Raw genomic sequence first — 7,901 nt, forward strand, 5'->3', positions numbered from 1 at the left:
ACACTGAGGGTCTTGAGCATACATAGAGTCACAGAAGTATTTTCAATTGGTTTTCTAACAATATGTAAAATATAGATGACAGGTTTTGGGATCTCAGATATCTATACTGTTATCCCAACTTTGCCACTTACTAGCTCTATGACCTTGGGCAATTTATTTGACTTCTCTAAGTAGTCTTAATTATTTTGTCAGAGATTATTTCCTTCTGTCATTCCAGAAGTTGTAATGGGAAGAACTCTGAACTCTTACTGGTGTTCATTCACTCTGGGCTCCTGACACCTATTGGCTCTGGGTCAGTTTCCTTACCTATAATAGAAGGAATTTGGATTAGACAATTTTTCATTCCTCCTCCATATTTTAGGACACAAAGAGTTTCTGTCTTCTCCCTCAATTTCACATTCATGAGATAAAATTAGCCGTCTTAGTGTTTTCTCATTCCTTTACTTTCAAGTTCTCTTCCAAAGCTATAGCTTTGAGTCTAAGAGTAAAGTATGTTGAAAGTTCTAAGATCATTTATTTACCAGAAAAGACCTTTGCCATTAGATTTCAAACAATGAGAGGAGTGGTTTTAAGAAACATAGTATACACTACAACTGAACTTTCCCAGGGGTTCTGAAAGAAAGACCTCTCCTAAAACTTACATTTTTGAGAAAGGTGGAGCTGAACTTTCATCTGTAGAAAACATCTGTCAGAATATATGACTCATTGCCAGAAGCCTCCTTTTGGACTCTTTCCTCAATAACAACAATGTATAACAAAAAGATGCTTTGTATTTCAGTAATGCCTTTATTTAGACCACCTTTCCAATCCATTTGTAAACATGTCTAAGAAACACAGGCTATGTCTAGACTACCAAACAAAAAAGACACTCAAAAATTGAACTGAAAGAGTAAGATTGCTCTGCAGAACTGCTGTATTTTCAATAGTTTATTCCACTGATAACTTTCATAAAGCCTAGAAAAAACACAAGTTTTTACATGAAATGACAGTAGGTTTCATGTAAATCCTTTCTATATGGTACATATTTAAAGCATCCTAATTATCTGTGATTCGTGCTGGTAGCATAAAGAAAGTTAGGATATATAGAATTTGTTCACAAATAAATAGAAAAATCAAAACAAGTATAGCTATTAAAATCCTTTACCCATTTTTAAATTGTGTTGTCATCTTCCAATTATTGAATCAGAGGAGTTCCTTAGTATTTGGCTATGAATTCTTTCTCAGATACATGTCTTGCGATTATTTTTTCCCAGCCTTTGCTTGCCTTTTTGTTTTTGTATGTTTTGAAAATCATTTCATCAAATATTTTATTTTTCCATAGAACATTTAGAGACAGATACTCAATTTCTGAAATCTGCTAGGATTTTGATTGGGATTGCATTGAATTTAAAGGTGAATTTTCAGACAATTGATGTTTTAACAATACTTAGTCAAGCAAATGGTAAATGAAAAATATTTCTCCATCTGTTCTTATCTTTACTTTATCCCAGAAATGGTTTGTAATTTTTAGTGTGTAGGCCTTACACATTTCCTGTCAAATTTATATCTAAACATTTATTTTTAATATTATTTTAAATGGTATTATTTTCATAAAGTCAGTTTCCAATGATCACTGCTAATATAATAAAAATATAATGAATTTTATAAATTGATGTTATAACCTTGTTAAACTTTTTTACTAATTCTGATAGGTTTCTTTGTAGATTTTGTTGGATTTTCTACAGATGATAAGCCTTTACTTCTTTTTCTCTCTGATTGCATAGGCTTGAATCTCCAGTAAAATTTTAAAAAGAAATAATGAGAAGTCATAATCTAGCTTTGATCCTGATCTTACAGAAAAGGTATTCAGTTTTTCATAAAGTATAACCTGCTAGTTTTTCATATGTGCCTTTATAAGGTTGCAAAGATTTTTTTCCCCATCATGAAAATTCACCAAATTCCACAGTGTACACACATGTGAGTCTATTATTTGGAGGCCAAGATGGAGTGAAGTATGGAAAAAGAAAGGAATGCAGGCCAGCAGCAGGTGTCTGGGAGCTATTCCTCATGGGAGTGCAGTAGAGCCACTGTTAAGATGCACGTACTACCACACATACCATGCTGAGTACCCACAGAGAATCTGTGCAAGTAATCTTAGCTTCAGGAGAGTTCCCTACGAAGCTCTCACTGGCCTCTTGGACAAGTCAAGCTTGTCAAAGTGATTAGGCCATTTATAAGCATCAACAAAGACACCAACTCTGAGGGTCATCAGGAGAGTTTTGGAGCTTAAATAGTACAAGATTTACTTTGCCCAAGACTCACAAATCAGGCATCCCCAGAGGTAAAGGTTTTTCTGTTCATTAGTTAATCAACTCAATGTCCTTATAGCTTGAAGTTCACTCACTTCTACTCTTAGTCTACTGAGGGTTTTATCAGGAATGCATGGTAAATTTTATCAAATACTTTTTTCCACAGCTTTTCAGATGATCAAGTGGTTTTACTGTTTTCATCTGCTAATATGGATAATTACATTGGTTGATTTTCAAGTATTAAGCAGACTTCCCTGAGATAGACTGCATTTGGTAATGATGTAATATTTTTGTATAGTATTGGATATGATTTGCTACAATTCTGTTAGTAATTTTTACATCTATATTCATGGGGATCTTCATCTCTAGGTCTTGCAGAGTTGGATCATTATATAGAGCTGGAAAATGTTTCTTCCTCTTCCATTTTCTTGAAGAGTTCTTGAAGACTTCATGTTACTCTCTCCTTCAATGTTTAGCAGAATTTTCCACTGAAGATATCTCATCTTGGATTTTCTTTATTTACCTACAAGTTCAATTTATTTAATAGATTCATGGCTATTCAAATTACACACTTCATTTTGGGAGAACTTTTTTTGGTTTTTGTATTTCAAGAAGTTTTCTATTTCATAGAATTGCCAAATCTTTTAGTATAAATTAATTATATGTGTTAATTATTCATAAAAGAGATAGTAATAAACCTCTCTAATCCCTAATTTGGTAATTTGTGTCCTCTTATTTTCTGTGCAGTCTAGACAGAGGTTTATCAACTTTATTGGTCTCAAAAAATCAGTTTCCCTTTTTTTAAATATTGTTTTTCTATTTTCACCTATTTCTACTTTTCACATTTACTATTTAATTCTTCTGTTTCATTTGGAATTAATTTTATTAACGCATTTTGTTAGTTTCTTAATAGAAGATTAGAATAGTGATTTGGCCATTTTCTTTATTTAATTTGTTTATGTAGTGCTCTAATTTCATCCGTAAGTAATTTAAGCTGCTTTGCAAAATGTTGGATATTTTATGTATGTATTTTTATCTGGTTCAAAATAATTTCTATTTTCCATTTTTAACTTTTTGACCGATAGATTTATTTTAAAATTTGTCTTGTAGTTTTCAAATATTTGGGTATTTTCATGATGTCTTGTGTTCTTGCTTGTGATTTAGTTCCATTTTGGTCAAAGACTGTACTTTGTATAAATTGAGACCTTCTAAATATTAAGACCTCTTTTATGCCCAGAATATAGGCTCCCTTGCTAAATGTTCTGTGTGCCCTTGAAATAATTATACATCTGTCTTTGCTGAGTTGCATTTTTTATACATATCAATTACTTCCTGTTGGCTGACAGTTTTATTCATGTTTCCTATATATTCCATTTGTTTTAGAATCATTGAGAAAAGGGTGCAGTTTCATCCTACAAGTGTGGATTTGTATTTATTTTTCGTGCAGTGCTATCAGTTTGTTCTTCATGTCTTTTGAAGGTCTGTGTATCCAGTGTATTTGGTGCAAACACATTTAGGATGGCCATAGCCCCTTGAGGAAGCAGCCTCCTTTAGCATTATGAAATGATCCTCTTTATTCCTTTTCATATTGTTAGTTCTGAAATCCAATTATGTCTGAAATTATGATAGCCATTGTATTATGAAATACTACCATGGTATCCTTTTCCATTCCACTAACTTTCACCCATTACTATCTTTATATTTAAGATGGGTTTATTTTAGGCAATGATAATGTGATTTTGTTACTTTACACATTCTCACAATCTCCATCATTTAAATGCAGTGTGTTGACCTTTTAATTTGAATGCAGTTATTGACTTTATTGATCAGAGCCATCCCTCTGCTGTTTGTTTTCTGTTCCTTTTTTCCTCTTTTCTTCCCCCCCCCCCTTTCAGTTGAGCATCTTTATGATTCTATTTTATACCTTTGGGCATTAGCTGTAGCATGAGCCATTAAGGATATTCTAATTAATAATGCAATGAGATGACACTTCACATCCACAGGATGGGTGAAATTTAAAAAAACAGATGATTAACAAGTATTGGTGAGGGAATGGAATAACCAGGACTCACATGTGCTGATGAGAGGAATATGAAAATATACAACCACTTTAGAAAACTGTCTGAAAGTTTCTTAGAAAGTTAAACATATACTTATGTTATGATCCAGGCATTTAATAACTGGGCATTTATCCAACAGAAATAAAAGCAGATATCCAAGACTATACAAAAACATTCACAGAAGTATCACTCATAAACAACATAAAAGTAACTAGAAAACAGCCCAAATATCCATGAAAAAGTGAACAGACTGATAGTGGAATATTATGCAATGGAGTTTTGCTCTGCAACACAGATGAAATAATTATGTTGCATGGACACTACCAAATAAGAAAGAATTCATAGTAAATCTTTCCTATGATGGTTAATTTTATATATCAATTTGACTAGGCCACAAGATGCACAGATAACTGCTTAAACATTATTTCTGGATGTATTTGAGATTAGCATTTGAATGGGTAGAGTGAATAAAGCAGATGACCCTCTCCAAAGTGGGTGAGTATCATTCAATCCACAAGGGCTTCGAATAGAACAAAAAGGTAGAGGAAGACTGAATTTACTCTGGGTCTAACTGTTTGAGCTGGAGTTTAGTGTCCTGTCCTCCCTGAGTGCTTCTAGTACTCAGGTCTTGGAACTTGGGTGGGAATCTATACCATCAGGTCTCCAGTGCTCAGATTTGCATCTCTCTCTCTCTCTTCATATATATGAATGTGCATGTACTTAGTAATATATAATATTTATATATATGATATAATCATATGTATTTCCATTTATATAATTGCCAAAAGTGAAAAACTACTCTATAGTGAAAGAAAGTAGATTTGTGTTTTCCTGGAAATGCAGGATGGTAGAGAATTGTTAGAAGGAAGAATTACAAAGGACAGATTTACAGATATATAGATATTTATAAATGGATGTTAGGCACTAAATATTGGGTACTGACTATGTCTCACAGACACTAAATACTGTCTACTATGTCTCACTGAACTTTGTAAAAAAAATTACACAAGAAATTTTATACCAAATTTAAAGTAGAAGGTAGAAGAAATTAGTGTTCTAAGAGTTTAAAGAATGTAATGATCATTGAGAACTGAAGCAATTGCAGGAGGTGTTTTAGAAGGTTTGAGATTCAAGTTATGGTGTGAAGCTAACGGGTATGTTCATAAAGGGAGTTTATGTCCTGATTTTGGATGATGCTAAACACTAGCAATTTCCTGTAACTTTACACTGAAAGAATGTCTCCATATGGTGCAAGTAGAAAACAATTATATTTTCCCCTAGCCTGTTCAAAATTATTTTATGAGACAAGTTGTTTCCTGTTCCTTGGTGATACCTAAGGTAGCCCTCATGTCTTTGTCTGGTCTTATTTCAGTAATTAAAAAGTCCAGACCCATGTAATTGTCAAAACCCAATTTCATTTAGAATAAATGGTCGCTCTATATACCCCTTCCCTATTGCACCTGTTCAGGTATAGAAAATGAAGGGAGAAAGGGAGTGTACCTTTATATTCTCTATTTTGTCAACTATTACTCTCCTTTCCCCCCTAGCCTTTGATTTCTAAAGATGTACCCACTGGATCCAGGGTAATATTAAATCCGCAAATGATCCTCTTGACCCCAATTTAAGTCCATTTCTGGCTAGCTGTTTCTCATTCAACACAACTCTAGATCACAGAAAGCTCACATATTATTGCAGACACTCTTTCACTCTCAAATTCCTTAGGCATTTGCATTTTTTTTCCCGTCTCCAGATCAGAGATATCAAGGTCATCAAATGTTCAAATTGTTAGCTTAAACCTTCTTAGTTACTTCAGTTACAAATAAAGTACCATTCCTGGTTTACTGACTCTCTGAGTGGAGGAAAGGAAAAAAACATGTCATAGTATCTCAATAACTTTAACCAAAACACTGTTTATCTTAACTTCTACAGCTTCCAACTTTTATGTTGTGATGAATATCTAAGTAGGGCTTGAAAAATGTTTTCATTTTTGTTTCCTTGCTATTTCCTTTGCTAGCCTTACATAGGCAGTGTATCACTTCAGTGTGGAATGTGGAAGCACTTGCTCACTATTGTTTTCTTCTTGAAACCTGAAGTCTCTGCCAAAACTGAAACAGAAAGCTTTCCATTTTAGCATCCTGTTAGAAGAATGTATACTTCCAAGGATAGGATATAACTGCATTTGACTATTAAAGTATGTGGTTCTCAGAGCATAGGATTGCAAGAATCATCACTTATAACTATGTTGAAGAATGTATGATTAGAATTAGAATATTTATATTTTGTTCATTTGCATTTTTTCTATGTCAACATGGTGTTAGAACTTGGAGTATATAACAAAACAAGATCACATATGACTCTAACAATGTCAAAATAATGCAAAGTAATCTTATTAACATAATAATTTTTCATGAAATCTATGAAAATAGTCATATTTGAAACAACACTTGCATCTTATAATATCTTAGCTTTATCTAAATTAACATGAAAACCATGAATTGTTTCTTGCAACTAATAATGTGTGATTATTTTGGATATGGGATAACATGACTAAATGCCAAATAGCTTTATTATGTGTTGAATTATAAGTCTAAGAAAAGTTTATACAAAGTAAAATGAAAAAACTTTAAAACCATTTTATAAAATATGGAGAATATATGTATGAATTTGGTGGAAGATATGTCAAAGACAAAAATCCATGTAAATAAGGCAAATCAGGCCTCCCCTGGTGGCTCAGCGGTTGAGCACTGGGCTGCAAAGCTGCCCGCAGCCTCTGCAGCGCTGGTTCGATCCCCGGCTACTGGCGAGGGTCCCACATGGCGCAACAGACCTCTCCTGCCGCGCCCGCTGCTCCCCTCAGCAGTGTATTTCTTCATCAGTCTGCTTGTTCTGTTCCCCGCTCTGGCTCTGGTAAATTCTCTCACCCTCCTTCGCTTCTGACTCTACCCAATGCTTGTATAAATAAACAAACAAACAAACAAACAAACAAATAAATCTTTTAAATAAATAAATAGATAAGGAAAATCATTTTATTCAGGCTATTTCAATAAAAAGTATACCCTAGATAACCAAAAGTTTCTCAGCTGGCTGGTTTTGTTTTGGACTTAGGTAGAAATAGACAATGTACAGATGAGGTAATCCTATATCGGGGTTGTTTTTATAATCCATGTAAGTCTTGGGCAGTCAGCTGAATAAGATAAATATACCTTTGTCTAATATTAGGGAACAAACATTTCTGTTTATCATGAGACCAAGAATGGGAATCTGGAGGGTCTGCACCTGGCCTTGTGGTAGGTCAAAAGGGGTCATCTGAGAGTTGTAGGGGAGACATAAAAGTGAATGGACTGTAAACATTATGCCAGTCATCTGAGGAAGGGTTGTTCTTGTAGTAAGTTATTTCCTGGAACACAACAGGGTGGAGGCAACCAGAAAATGAAATACTGGTGGATTTCCTAACCAGTATTGTTTCCTTGAGCAAAATGCTTACGTATAGTTTACATTGCTAGGGCTACCTCTGGGATGGTATTGGAAGGTTGATTTAGTAATATCTTTTGTA

The sequence above is a fragment of the Talpa europaea genome (assembly GCF_964194135.1).
Source record: "Talpa europaea genome assembly, chromosome: 3".
Classification (NCBI taxonomy): Eukaryota; Metazoa; Chordata; class Mammalia; order Eulipotyphla; family Talpidae; genus Talpa; species Talpa europaea.